General features: G+C 46.2%; 1 protein-coding gene across 2 annotated transcripts in view; it reads right to left on the minus strand.

Moving 5' to 3' along the window:
• Positions 1–12,974, minus strand: part of LOC142248841 (vitamin D3 hydroxylase-associated protein-like) — a 67,258-nt gene that overhangs the window by 51,478 nt on the left and 2,806 nt on the right. The gene's annotated exons all lie outside the window — the stretch shown is intronic.

Consider the following 12,974-nt stretch of genomic DNA (forward strand, 5'->3'; position numbering starts at 1 on the left):
TGGCGCCAGAATATTTGAGACTGAGTCAGGGCCTGTAGTTAGTTTAGGTAGCCATAGTAACCCTGTCAGGCCGCAGTTACTGCACAATCACCATTTGGGACCACCGTTTCCCCGACTACATCATCTAATTCTCCGCCATTGAAGATTCTGTGTGGACTACAATGATCTCACTTACACCAGGGTGTTGCTAATGCCTATCACAGACTTTAGGCCATAATTGAGCTCACCCAGGAGGGAGCTGGTGTTGAACAATATATGTTTTATTTTATTTAAGTTTTTATTCTCTTAGCTAAGCAGCCGTTGCATATAGTAAAGGCCGCTTTACATGCAACGGCGTATCTAACGATATGTCGTCAGGGTCACGGAATTCGTGATGCACATCCGTGTGACACCTACAAGCGAGTGTTAACGATCAGAAATACTCACTTAATCGTTGATCGTTGACACGTCGTTCATTTTCAAAAGATCGTTGCTCGTTTTGGACGTAGGTTTTTCGTCGTTCCTGAGGCAGCACACATCGCTACGTGTGACACCCTGGAAACGACGAACAACAGCGTACCTGCATCCTCCGGCAACGAGGTGGGTGTGTCGTTTATGCGGCTGGTCTCCGCCCCTCCGCTTCTATTGGTGGCCCGCTGTGTGACGTCGCTGTGACGGCGCACGAACCTCCCTTTTAAAAAAGAGGTTGTTCACCGCCCACAGCGACGTCGCTAGGAAGGTAAGTATGTTTGAAACGTCCTAGCGATATTGTGCGCCACGGGCAGCGATTTTCCTGTGACGCACAAACAACGGGAGCGGCTGCTTTCGCTAGCGACAGCGCTACCGATGTTGCTGCGTGTAAAGCAGCCTTAAGTTGTTTGGTCATTCAAGGTGAATCTCGGGAAGGATCATCCATTAATGTGCACTGTATTTATATTGTGGCAGGGGAATAGTCAGTTGGGGGTTAGAGTAAATTTATCTTAAGTCTGTAAGCTGTTGTGCTGTACCGCGGACGGCTCATATTACACACCCATCCAAATGTTTCATGTTCAAGGTTATTAATAGGTAGTTGGTGGTGGGATTCTCCTGGCATGCCTGTAGGTAATGCATAGTGAATATATTGTAGTGGACACATATTGTAAGACACCACGCTGTATAACACAAGTGTCTCGCCCTCTTCGCTGGGTGTTTGTGGATTTTCACTGAGTGTTTTCCTCTGTTTTGATTAGGTTCCTATCCAACTTGTAGTAAAGTATTTTTGCTGGTTGATCTAGTTTTGGAGCCGTTTTTTTCCTGTTCATAAATTCGCTGAATCCTATAGAGCCTACCCTGGTACATGGCTTACATGTATGTGCTCTGTATATGCAGCATGTCTCTGTATGTACAGGTTCATCTCAATAAATTAGAATATCATCAAAAAGTGAATTTATTTCTGTAATTTATTACAAAAAGGGAAACACATATATTATATAGAGTCATTACACACAGAGGGATCCATTTCATGTGTTTATTATATAGTGTCAGTACACATAGAGGGATCTATTTCATGTGTTTATTATCTAATATATACAGCTGAATGTGTGTATGTCCGGGATTGGCATCTGCACCGTCGCAGCTACAGCCACAAAATTTTGCACACTCACACGTCTGGACCCCGAGAGCGTCATAGACTATGTTGTGAGGCGAAATTTTAACCCCGCGCGTTCCAATTTACCAATTAATTTTGCCCTTATCTACATAATGGGGAAAAAGTGAAACGAAAAGTGTATCCGCACCGTTGCATTTACAATCACAAAACTTTGCACAGACACCTCACGGTCATGTCACCCAGGGAATGTTGTAGACTATGTTTTGACAGGAAAATTTAACCCATCGCTTTACAGTTACTCTCCAAAAAACATGCCTCCATTAAAGTAAATGGAGCCTGGAACTACAGGTTATTAGTAGGAGCTGTGATTAGTTGCTATACGAACAAAAGACATTCATAGTATAAGAAGCTTATATGTGAGGTAATAAGATGTCGGTGGGGAGACGGATAGAGAGAGACAGACAGAGAGACAGACACAGAAAGAGACAGACAGACAGTGAAAGAGACAGACAGAGACAGACGGGGAAAGAGACAGACAGACCTGGAAAGAGACAGACCTGGAAAGAGACAGATGGGGAAAGAGACAGATGGGGAAAGAGACAGATGGGGAAAGAGACAGATGGGGAAAGAGACAGATGGGGAAAGAGACAGATGGAGAAAGAGACAGATGGGGAAAGAGACAGATGGGGAAAGAGACAGATGGAGAAAGAGACAGATGGGGAAAGAGACAGATGGGGAAAGAGACAGATGGGGAAAGAGACAGATGGAGAAAGAGACAGATGGGGAAAGAGACAGACCGACATGTAGACAGGGACAGAGACAGGCAGACAGGGAAGGAGGAGATAGCCAGAGAGACAGACAAAGATAGATGGGAAAAGACACAGACCTTAATAGAGACAGACGGGGAAAGAGACAGATAAATAGAGACAGACAAGGAAAGAGACAGACAGAGACAGGCAGATAGGGAAAGAGACAGACAGGAAAAGACAGAAAGAGACGGGGAGACAGACGGGGAAAGAGACAGACCTGGGAAAGAGACAGACCTAGAAAGAGACAGATGGGGAAAGAAACAGAGAGAGACAGACAATAAAGAGAGACAGAGACAGGCAGACAGGGAAAGAGAGAGACGGGGAAAGAGACAGATGGGGAAAGAGACAGACCTGGTAAGAGACAGACCTGGAAAGAGACAGACGGAGCACATTACTTGGCCAATTTAGTTAAATCTGTGTGGAATATCTGTGGTGTTGAAATATATGTTGTGATATGGTTCTATGAGCTTAGTTTTTGCCTTTTAATAATTACATTTTTATCCATTTGTTTTGTGGTTTTTGTGTGCAGAGTACATTTTTGTTAATACATTCTATTTTGTTAACAACAGTTATTAACCCGGGCGAAGCCGGGTAGTACAGCTAGTATATTATATAGAGTCATTACACACAGAGAGATCTATTTCTATATAATATATAGAGTCATGACACACAGAGGGATCTATTCCTATATATTATATAGAGTCATTACACACAGAGGGATCTATTCCTATATATTATATAGAGTCATGACACACAGAGGGATCTATTCCTATATATTATATAGAGTCATTACACATAGAGGATGTATTTCAAGTGTATATTTTTGTTAATGTTGATGATTATGACTTACAGCCAATGAAACCCAAGTCATTATCTCAGAAAATTAGAATAATTACCACAAAACACCTGGAAAGGCTTCCTAAGAATTTAAAATGGTCCCTTAGTCTGGTTCAGTAGGCTACACAAAAATGAACCATTGCGAGCTGATCATATTCAACAAACTGTAAAACACCCTCAAAAACAGATGTTTTGGGGCTTTTTTTAAAGTTGATGGTACAGGGAGCTTATTTCCTGTTGATGGTATGATGAATTCATCCAAATACATAGACGTTTTAAAACGTTTTATTGTGCCATTCATGCGTAAATTTGAAGGGACATTCCAACAAGATTTGGCTCCATGCCACAATTCCAAGTGTGTGAAGAAATTCCTGGAAGAAAATAAAGTAAGAGTGCTGGACTGGCATGGCAAATCCTATAGAAAATTTGTGGAGAATTGTGAAAAGACGTCCTGGCAAAATGAACTGTACAACCAAAGAACGCATGATAAACAGCGCCATACAAATGTGGTTCCATGATGAAGAATTGAAGAATTTATGCAACAACTTTGTAGAATCAATGCCAAAACGCATTGAAAATCTCATATCTGCTAAAGGAGGACATATTTCTTACTAAAATTGGTATGTAGCACTGCATTATGACATTTTATTATTAAATATTCAAAAATGTGTTTTTTTGCTTTGTTCCAATTAATTTGCACAGCACTGTATGTACCACCCGGAGGCCATACATTCTAGACCTATATACCGCCAGGAGCCCATACATTCTAGACCTATATACCGCCAGGAGCCCATACATTCTACACCTATATACCTCCAGGAGCTCATACACTGTAAACTTATATACCACAGGGAGCTCATACATTTTAGACCTATATACAACCCAGAGCACATTCTAGAGCTATATACCACAGGGAGCCCATACATTCTAGACCTATATACCACCAGGAGCCCATACACTGTAAACCTATATGCCACTCAGAGCTCATACATTTTAGACCTATATACCACCCAGAGCACATTCTAGACCTATATACCGCCAGGAGCCCATACATTCTAAACCTATATACCACCCGGAGCCGATACATTCTGGACCTATATACCGCCAGGAGCTCAGACATTCTAGACCTATATACCGCCAGGAGTCCATACACTGTAAACCTATATACTGCCAGAAGCTCATACATTCTAGACATATATACCGCCAGGAGCCCATACATTCTAGACCAATATACCGCCAGGAGCCTATACATTGTAAATCTATATAACGCCAGGAGTTTATACATTCTAGACCTATATACAGCCAGGACCCCATGCATTCTAGACCTATATACCGCCAGGAGCCCATACACTGTAAACCTATATACCACCCGGAGCCCATACATTCTAGACCTATATACCACCCAGAGTCCATACATTCCAGACCTATATACCACCCAGAGCCCATACATTCTAGACCTACAGTACATACCAAAAGTTTGGACACACCTTCTCATTCAAAGTGTTTTCTTTATTTTCATGACTCTGAAAATTGTAGATTCACATTGAAGGCATCAAAAGTATGAATTAACACATGTGGAATGAAATACTTAAAAAATTGTGAAACAACTGAAAATATGTCTTATATTCTAGGTTCTGCAAAGTAGCCACCTTTTTCTTTGATTACTGCTTTGCACACTCTTGGCATTCTCTTGATGAGCTTCAAGAGGTAGTCACCGGAAATGGTGTTCACTTCACAGGTGTGCCCTGTCAGGTTTAATAAGTGGGATATCTTGCCTTATAAATGGGGTTGGGACCATCAGTTGTGTTGTGCAGAAGTCTGGTGGATACACAGCTGATAGTCCTACTGAATAGACTTTAAGAATTTGTATTATGGCAAGAGAAAATCAGCTAAGTAAATAAAAGACGAGTGGCCATCATTACTTTAAGAAATGAAGGTCAGTCAGTCCGAAAAATTGGGAAAACTTTAAAAGTGTTCCCAAGTGCAGTGGCAAAAATCATCAAACGCTACAAAGAAACTGGCTCACATCAGGACCGCCCCAGGAAAGGAAGACCAAGTGTCACCTCTGCTGCGGAGGATAAGTTTATCACCAGTCTCAGAAATCGCAGGTTAACAGCAGCTCAGATTAGAGACCAGGTCAATGCCACACAGAGTTCTAGCAGCAGACACATCTCTAGAACAACTGTTAAGAGGAGACTTTGTGCAGCAGGCCTTCATGGTAAATAGCTGCTAGGAAACCACTGCTAAGGACAGGCAACAAGCAGAAGGGACTTGTTTAGGCTAAAGAACACAAGTAATGGACATTAGACCAGTGGAAATCTGTGCTTTGGTCTGATATGTCCAATTTTGAGATCTTTGGATCCAACCACCATGTCTTTGTGCGATGCAGAAAAGGTGAACGGATGGACTCTACATGGCTGGTTCCCACCGTGAAGCATGGAGGAAGAGGTGTGATGGTGTGGGGGTGCTTTGCTGGTGACACTGTTGGAGATTTATTCAAAATTGAAGGCATACAGAACCAGCATGGCTACCACAGCATCTTGCAGCGGCATACTATTCCATCCGCTTTGCGTTTAGTTGGACCATCATTTATTTTTCAACAGGACAATGACCCCAAACACACCTCCAGGCTGTGTAAGGGCCATTTGACTAAGAAGGAGAGGGAGGGGGTGCTACGCCAGATGACATGATCTCCACAGTCACCAGACCTTAACCCAATCGAGATGGTATGGGGTGAGCTGGACCGCAGAGTGAAAGGCAAAAGGGCCAACAAGTGCTAAGCATCTCTGGGAACTCCTTCAAGACTGTTGGAAGACCATTTCCAGTGTCTACCTCTTGAAGTTCATCAAGAGAATGCCAAGAGTGTGCAAAGCAGTAATCAAAGCAAAAGGTGGCAACTTTGAAGAACCTAGAATATAAGACATATTTTCAGTTGTTTCACACTTTTTTGCTAAGTATTTCATTCCACATGTGTTAATTCATAGTTTTGATGCCTTCAATGTGAATCTACAATTTTCAGAAAATAAAGAAAACTCTTTGAATGAGGTGTGTCCAAAATTTTGGTCTGTACTTTATATACCACCGGAGTCCATACATTCTAGACCTGTATATCGCCGGGAGCCCATACATTCTAGACATAAATATACCATCCGGAGCCCATACATTCTAGACCTATATACCGCCAGGAGCCCAAACATTCTAGACCTATATACCGCCAGGAGCCCATATATTCTAGACCTATATACTGCCAAAAGCCCATACATTCTAGACTCGTAAACTCTTGTCACCAGCGGTCCTCATTCAGTCTCCACATCGGATGTTGTACTGATTATAATCAGTCTTGTTACGGTTGCTGCGAGCGCTGGAGACTATGTCCAGATTTCTTGCTACTGCACATGTGCGAGTGCTGGAGACTAAGTCCAGATTTCTTGCTACTGCACATGTGCGAGCGCTGGAGACTAAGTCCAGATTTCTTGCTACTGCACATGTGCGAGCGCCGGAGACTAAGTCCTATCTTGGAGCCAATGCACATGTGCGGGTGACATCATCGCTGACACGAGGTCACATGTCTCTGACACCTTCTATGCCGATTGGTCGCTGGTCATGTGCTTGTGATGCCTTGCTCGGTGATAGGCCAGCATGACGTCACTCCTGTCGTTCTGGCAGCGGATTGGCTCTGGTGTCCTCCATCTTGGATGAGGCACAGAGTCTATATAAGACCCTGACACACGCCGCATGGCGCTCAGTCCTCTTGGTTCATGCATAAGAGTAGACGCTCTGTGCGCGTTCCTCTAGGCATTCCTCTGTCTATGCTAGGTGAGCGCTACCGGCAGGGTAGCGTTCTTATACCTTACAGCTTCGGCTGCTCTCCGTATCCTTACCTCTTAGGGGAGCGGACATAGGCAGGTGCCTGAGGCACATGGTCTGGCTGGGCCTTGTGGTTCGACTTGTAGGTGGACGTTGCCGCTAGGGTAACGTTCCTTATACTGCGTCTGGCAGTTGTTCGTATCCTCGCACACTAGGGGAGCGAACAGAGGTAGGAGCTTTGTGCGGCTTACGCTGCTGTTCGTCTCTTTTGCACCACTAGAAGAGCGGACCTAGGCAGGTGCCATATCTAGTGGTTCGTGTCCTCGCACACTAGTGGAGCGAACGCAGGTAGGAGCTTTGTGCGGCTTACGCTGCTGTTCGTCTCTTTTGCACCACTAGAAGAGCGGACCTAGGTAGGTGCCATTTCGCACACATTGCCTTTGTCTCTGTGATTATTAACAGAGATCATTCCACACACCCTCCAAGTAAGGGAGGAATTGCTTTACTTACTTATTATATCCTTCTGTGAGTTAACAGAAGTATTGCACTCTGCCATAGTCTGCAGCAGAGTCTTTGCACGGTGGACCCTGACTGTCTGATACTCCTTTAGGTTATTATCAGACAGCCCCCCGTAACATTAGGACTGAGCCAAGGGTCTGGCAGTTATGGCAGAATATCAGCAGTTACACCGTTACATACAAGTACTTGAGTCACGGCTCAAGAGTATAGAGGATAAACCTCAGACCATGGTGACATCTGCACATGATCCTCGACTTGCTCTGCCAAACAGATATTCTGGCGATGCCAGATCATGTCGTGGTTTCATTAGTCAGTGTCAGATACACCTAGAGGTCAACTCTTCTCGCTTCTCTACGGAGAGGTCCAGAGTAGGCTTTATCATCTCCTTACTTCAGGACAAAGCCTTAGAATGGGCGACTCGCCTATGGGAGCGCTCTGATGTGGTTACTCTGAGACATCAAGACTTTCTTGATGCTCTTAAGGCGGTATTCATGGGTCCGCAGGTTACCCATGATGCGGCCCTGAGACTGTTAGATCTATCTCAGGGTTCGTTATCCACTAGTTCTTATGCCATTGCTTTTAGAACTCTGGTGGCAGAACTAGATTGGCCAGAGAAGGTGTTGATTCCTATCTTCTGGAGAGGGTTGGCAGGCTATGTCAAGGATGCTCTTGCTACTCGTGAGGTCCCTGCTTCTCTGGAGGACTTGATCACAGTAGCAACGAGGATCGATGTACGCCATAAGGAACGTAGACTCGAGGTCTCTTCCTGACGCCCTAAGCATCGGGCTATTCCAGTTGTTGAGGGTCCACTACCATCTTCCTCAGCATCTGAAACATCTCCCACTCCTATGGAGTTAGGTCATACGTCTTCCAGACTACGCAAGTCTGGTCCTCCTATATGTTACGTATGTCGTCAGGCTGGGCACTATGCCAACAAGTGTCCTAGTCGTCAGGGAAACTCCCTGGCCTAGTAACCATTAGAGGGGGGTTACTAGAGACGTCTTCTGCACCCTCTAAGTGTTGTATCCCAGGTCAGCTCTCGTTATCTGAGAATACATGGCCTATTATGGCTTTTGTGGATTCCGGAGCTGACGGGACTTTTGTGTCCTCAGGATTTGTAAAGGAACACAATATTCCCTCTATCATGTTAGAGGCGCCTATTCCTGTCCGTGTTGTTAATGGAACTATGTTGTCTGACTCCATTACATTGAGGACAGTTCCCTTGCGCCTTTCCCTGTCTCAGGGTCACATAGAGGAGATTTCTTTTCTTGTTTTGCCTGAGGGTATAGACGACGTCCTTCTGGGTCTCCCATGGCTTCGTACTCATGCTCCTCACATTGACTGGGAGTCTGACAACATTATTAGTTGGGGTTCGAAATGTCAGTCCCGATGTCTTCCCTTACCACCTAAGGTCATTTCGGTTGCATCTACTGATCTCTCTCCCATACCTACACCCTATCTGGATTTCGCTGACGTGTTCTCCAAACAGGGTGCTGAGGTTCTTCCACCCCATAGGCCGTATGACTGTGCCATAGACCTTATCCCAGGTTCGGTTCCACCTAAAGGCAGGGTTTACCCCCTGTCGATACCTGAGTCGGAGGCCATGTCGACCTATATAAGAGAGAGTTTAGAGAAGGGGTTCATTCGTAAGTCTGTCTCTCCCGCGGGAGCTGGGTTTTTCTTTGTTCGGAAGAAAGAGGGTGATTTGCGTCCCTGCATAGATTACAGGGGTCTCAACGCAATCACAATAAAGAACAAATACCCATTACCTTTAATTTCGGAGCTCTTTGACAGACTGAGAGGAGCTCAAGTTTTTACGAAGTTGGATCTGCGGGGTGCGTATAACTTGGTACGAATTCGAAAGGGTGACGAATGGAAGACCGCTTTTAACACCCGAGACGGTCACTATGAATACCTCGTCATGCCTTTTGGGTTATGTAATGCACCCGCAGTATTTCAGGACTTTGTAAACGATGTGTTCAGGGATTTACTGTTATCCTCAGTAGTGGTGTATCTGGACGACATCCTGATTTTTTCTCCTGATCTGGAGACTCATCGTCAGGATGTCGTTCGTGTCCTTTCCCGTTTAAGGGAGCACTCATTGTTTGCTAAACTCGAGAAATGTGTATTCGAGCAGTCCTCATTGCCTTTTTTGGGTTACATTATCTCACAAGAGGGCCTGGCTATGGATCCTGCGAAGCTCTCTGCTGTCCTGCAATGGTCCGAACCTCATTCCTTGAAGGCGGTGCAACGCTTCTTAGGATTCATAAATTATTACAGGCAGTTCATACCCCATTTTTCTACTTTGGTGGCCCCTTTGGTGGCCTTGACTAAGAAAGGTGCTAATCCCAAAGCCTGGTCTACTGAGACATCTCATGCTTTTGAGGCAGTAAAAAGACACTTTTCAACTGCACCCGTTCTTCAAAGACCCGATGAGAGTAAGCCCTTCCTCTTAGAGGTTGATGCCTCTTCAGTGGGTGCTGGTGCGGTCTTGTATCAGAAGAACGGTGCAGGTAGAAAAAGGCCGTGTTTCTTCTTTGCGAAAACCTTTTCACCGGCAGAGAGAAACTATACCATTGGGGATAGGGAACTGCTCGCCTTGAGATTAGCCTTGGAGGAGTGGCGTCACTTGCTGGAAGGAGCGAAACATCCTTTCCAGGTCTATACAGACCATAAGAATCTGACGTACTTACAAACCGCTCAGCGTCTGAATCCTCGCCAAGCCCGCTGGTCCTTGTTTTTCTCCCGCTTTCACTTCTCCATCAACTATCTGTCTGGGAGTAAGAATAACAAGGCAGACGCCCTGTCTCGCTCTATGCTTTCTACCCAGGAAGAGATTGACAAACCTCATCTTATCCTTCCCTCCAGGGTTTTTCATACGCTCTCCCCTGTGACGTTAGACCAAATCCCACCGGGCAAGACCTTTGTTCCGCCTGATCGACAGAATGATATACTGTCATGGGCCCACACCTCAAAGGTGGGTGGGCATTTTGGTATTAGGCGGACACGAGAGTTACTGGAGAGGTGGTATTGGTGGCCACACTTAGCCAGCCACGTCAAGAGATATGTCGGTTCCTGCTACTCGTGTGCTCGCAACCGTCCATTACGGCAGAGACCGGCTGGGCTCTTGCATCCTTTACCAGTGCCAGATAGACCATGGGAGGTGGTAGGCATGGACTTTGTGGGTGATCTTCCATGTTCACAGGGACATAGATTTGTGTGGGTCATTACGGACCATTTCTCCCGGATGGTTCATCTCGTACCGTTATCGAGAATCCCATCTTCCAGGGTACTAGCCAAACTATTCCTCAAGCATGTCTTTAGGCTTCACGGGATGCCAGATCGTATCATTTGTGATAGAGGCCCGCAATTTACTTCCCGTTTCTGGCGAGATCTTTGTAGCCTTCTGCAAATTGAGTTGAATCTCTCTTCGGCATACCATCCGGAGACCAATGGTTTGGTTGAGCGTACCAATCAATCTATGATTATATACCTTCGACCCTTTGTTGCTGAGAACCACGATAACTGGTCCTCCCTCCTACCCTGAGCAGAATTTGCCCTTAACAATTCGCTGGCCGAGGCCACTGGGCAGACACCGTTCGTACTCAATAATGGGCAACACCCTAGGGTACCGGTACCGTTTCCCGCTGCTGCACCCCCTCCTCTTGTGGCCGACTGGGCAACTAGTGCCAGAGAGGTTTGGAATCGGACTCAAGAGTCGATCCAAGCAGCTAAGGACCGTATGAAGACGGTGTCCGATCGGTTTCGTCGCCCGGCTCCTGTCTTTTCTCCAGGGGACTTTGTGTGGCTCTCTGCAAAACACGTGAAACTTAGAGTTAGCTCTGTCAAATTTGCTCCTCGCTTCCTGGGTCCTTATGAGGTTCTTCGACAGGTAAATCCTGTAGTCTACCAATTGAAGTTACCCGTCCATCTTAGGATTCATGACAAATTCCATGTCTCACTGCTAAAGCCGGCTATTTTACCTCACGCTCGTGAAGTGCACTCTCCTGCCTCTGATTCCTCTCGCTCTAGCTATGAGGTACGAGCCATAGTTGGTACTAAGATGGTTAGAGGGCGCAGGTTCTTCTTGATAGATTGGGAGGGTTACGGCCCGGAACATCGCTCTTGGGAGCCTGAGGATGCTGTCCATGCTCCCGAATTAGTTGCCGATTACCTGCGTCGCCGAGAGGGGGGCCCTTGAGGGGGAGGTACTGTTACGGTTGCTGCGAGCACTGGAGACTATGTCCAGATTTCTTGCTACTGCACATGTGCGAGCGCCGGAGACTAAGTCCTATCTTGGAGCCAATGCACATGTGCGGGTGACATCATCGCTGACACGAGGTCACATGTCTCTGACACCTTCTATGCCGATTGGTCGCTGGTCATGTGCTTGTGATGCCTTGCTCGGTGATAGGCCAGCATGACGTCACTCCTGTCGTTCTGGCAGCGGATTGGCTCTGGTGTCCTCCATCTTGGATGAGGCACAGAGTCTATATAAGACCCTGACACACGCCGCATGGCGCTCAGTCCTCTTGGTTCATGCATAAGAGTAGACGCTCTGTGCGCGTTCCTCTAGGCATTCCTCTGTCTATGCTAGGTGAGCGCTACCGGCAGGGTAGCGTTCTTATACCTTACAGCTTCGGCTGCTCTCCGTATCCTTACCTCTTAGGGGAGCGGACATAGGCAGGTGCCTGAGGCACATGGTCTGGCTGGGCCTTGTGGTTCGACTTGTAGGTGGACGTTGCCGCTAGGGTAACGTTCCTTATACTGCGTCTGGCAGTTGTTCGTATCCTCGCATACTAGGGGAGCGAACGCAGGTAGGTGCTTTGTGCGGCTTACGCTGCTGTTCGTCTCTTTTGCACCACTAGAAGAGCGGACCTAGGTAGGTGCCATTTCGCACACATTGCCTTTGTCTCTGTGATTATTAACAGAGATCATTCCACACACCCTCCAAGTAAGGGAGGAATTGCTTTACTTACTTATTATATCCTTCTGTGAGTTAACAGAAGTATTGCACTCTGCCATAGTCTGCAGCAGAGTCTTTGCACGGTGGACCCTGACTGTCTGATACTCCTTTAGGTTATTATCAGACAGCCCCCCGTAACAAGTCTCAACTGTCCTGGACGCAGCGGACAGTCCTAGATTTGGGTCTACATCCTGTAGTCTGGGGCATCTGCTGAATGTCCCTCACTGTCACCGGCTCTCAGACTACTCCACATGCCAAGGTAGAAAGAAATGGCAAATGGGTGTGGCTTGTGGTGTGGCCGGGGGGAGTGGGAGGTGCTCAGTGAGCTGCGGTTCCTGTTCTCTGCTGTGTAACCAGTCACATGGCCGTTCATCTCACCGATTGGACGTCGTATTGTGCCGCCAGTTGGTCAGTGTAAATGATCTCTTACATAATACATGCCAAAATCAAACACACCAATAACGGGATC

Source organism: Anomaloglossus baeobatrachus, chromosome 8, assembly GCF_048569485.1.
Source record: "Anomaloglossus baeobatrachus isolate aAnoBae1 chromosome 8, aAnoBae1.hap1, whole genome shotgun sequence".
Classification (NCBI taxonomy): domain Eukaryota; kingdom Metazoa; phylum Chordata; class Amphibia; order Anura; family Aromobatidae; genus Anomaloglossus; species Anomaloglossus baeobatrachus.